We start from the raw sequence: 2,500 nt of genomic DNA on the forward strand, positions 1-2,500 counted from the left end.
AGAGCAATAAGTGTCATTGCAGCTCTGGCAGGGGGAGACACTACTAGGTCCCAGCTGTCACCCCCCCTCTAAAAAATTCATTTCTTGGTATTTTGAGCTGAAATTTTGCACAGAGGTTGGCAAAAATCCAATCCACCTTCATTAATTTTCCCAGAATTTTTCGAGGTCGGGAAGTATTTGTTTTAATTTTCCTACCATTAGAAATCGAGTAAATCCGCAAAACTAGGAACCGGCCCGGAATGACCCCAAATTCAGTGGGCAGCCTCATAAAAATATGGCTGATTTTACTGGATTGGTTTCATGTGGAAAGCACGACGTTTTCTTGTAGGAATGCGGGAACCCCGGCAGCTCGCCTGCCGCGGCCAGCGACGTCGGGGACGCTGGCCTGCGCTGTCGAGCCCGCGAGGGCTGTCTCCGCGGCAGGCCCCCCCTGAACGGGGCACGACAGGCCACCGCGCTGGCTCGTCCAGCGTCGACAGTCCCTCGTCCAGGTTTCAGATCGCGCCAAGTCGAACCCATGACCTGCTCAAGCCATCGTGCGCTGCCGAATTCGCATCTGCGTGTAGGCTGCCATTCCACGCGGCAGCCCCTGTTTTCGTCAGCGTGCCCCCCTGACGAATTTTCCTGCCTGGCCCAGTCCAGCGTCCAGCCCCTGTTCGTCGAAAAATCTGCGCTGCCGATTTTCCACGCGGCAGCCCCTCTTTTCGTCAGCGTGCCCCCCTGACGAATTTTCCTGCCTGGCCCGGCCAGTCCAGCCCCTGTTCGTCGAAAAATCTGCGCTGCCGATTTTCCACGCGGCAGCCCCTCTTTTCGTCAGCGTGCCCCCCTGACGAATTTTCCTGCCTGGCCCGGCCGGTCCAGCATCCAGCCCCTGTTCGTCGAAAAATCTGCGCTGCCGATTTTCCACGCGGCAGCCCCTGTTTTCCTCAGCGTGCCCCCCTGACGAATGTTCGTCGAAAAATCTGCGCTGCCGATTTTCCACGCGGCAGCCCCTCTTTTCGTCAGCGTGCCCCCCTGACGAATGTTCGTCGAAAAATCTGCGCTGCCGATTTTCCACGCGGCAGCCCCTCTTTTCGTCAGCGTGCCCCCTGACGAATTTTCCTGCCTGGCCCAGTCCAGCGTCCAGCCCCTGTTCGTCGAAAAATCTGCGCTGCCGATTTTCCACGCGGCAGCCCCTCTTTTCGTCAGCGTGCCCCCCTGACGAATTTTCCTGCCTGGCCCGGCCGGTCCAGCCCCTGTTCGTCGAAAAATCTGCGCTGCCGATTTTCCACTCCGCAGCCCCTGTTTTCGTCAGCGTGCCCCCCTGACGAATTTTCCTGCCTGGCCCGGCCAGTCCAGCGCCCAGCCCCTGTTCGTCGAAAAATCTGCGCTGCCGATTTTCCCCGACGAACCTGCAGCTGCACAAATCCGCGCTGCCACTGCCCCATTGTCTGGACCAACAGTCTTTTCCATCAAGCCCTGGACTATAAATCGTCCAGACTCATCGCCAGCACCCGCTGCCGATTCTGCCGACTTTGCCGATTTCGTCGGCGCTGCCGATTCCAACACTGCCCGCCGTGCCTGAACCAGCGCTGTTTCGTCAGCGTGTCCCCTTGACGAATTTCCCTGCCTGGCCTGGACAGTCCATCTTCCAGCCCATGTTCATCGAAAAATCTGCGCTGCCGATTTCCCCGACGAACCTGCAGCTGCACAAATCTGTGCTGCCGATTTCCCCCCCTGTCGGCATGGCTGCCGCTGCCCCGATGTCCAGACCAACAGTCTTTTTTGTCGACTTTGCCGATTTTGTCCGCGCTGCCGATTCCAACACTACCCCCTGCATCCAAACCAGCATTGTTTCGTCAGCTCTTCCCCTGACGATTTTAGCCCTGTAACAAACAGTAGGCCTCCAATCCCGCCAACGGGAGCCAAGTTGATAGGGAAGAGAATTGAATGACGCGCCTGGTCCTCGCACCCCGCCACCCGAGGGGCCTTTTTCCCGGCAGCCTCTGAAAAACTCTAGCTTTCACGGTCCTCGCCGCCCCTCACCACCATGGCAGGCCTCTAATCCCACCCATCAGCAGTTGTAGCCGATAGGGCAGTGATTTGAATGACGCGTCGCGGGCCTCCGGGTCATCTCACCCGGCCATTAATTGGAGCGTTTTTGGCTGGCCGAGGATGGGGGGATGGATCTCTTCTTCCGAAAAAGCAAACAGTACATCGGGAGTTATGTTGACGGGGCATGGAATTGAATGACCCGTCGCGGGCCGCCGGGTCATCTCACCCGGCCATCCCGGGGAGCGTTTTTCCCGGCAGCATCGGGGAAACTCTTGCTTTCACTGCCCGCTGCCCAAGTCCCCACTCGAATCGGCCCCCCGCGCCAACAAGCCAACGCTGCCGAATCGGCAGACACTGCTGCCGAATCTGCCGACACTGCCCCGCGGGCTGCCACTGCCCCAGTGTCTAAACCAGCGGTCTTTCTCATCGAGCCTTGGACTATCCAGTCCGTCCTGACTCATCGCCA

Source organism: Populus nigra, chromosome 2 (assembly GCF_951802175.1).
Source record: "Populus nigra chromosome 2, ddPopNigr1.1, whole genome shotgun sequence".
NCBI classification, from domain to species: Eukaryota; Viridiplantae; Streptophyta; class Magnoliopsida; order Malpighiales; family Salicaceae; genus Populus; species Populus nigra.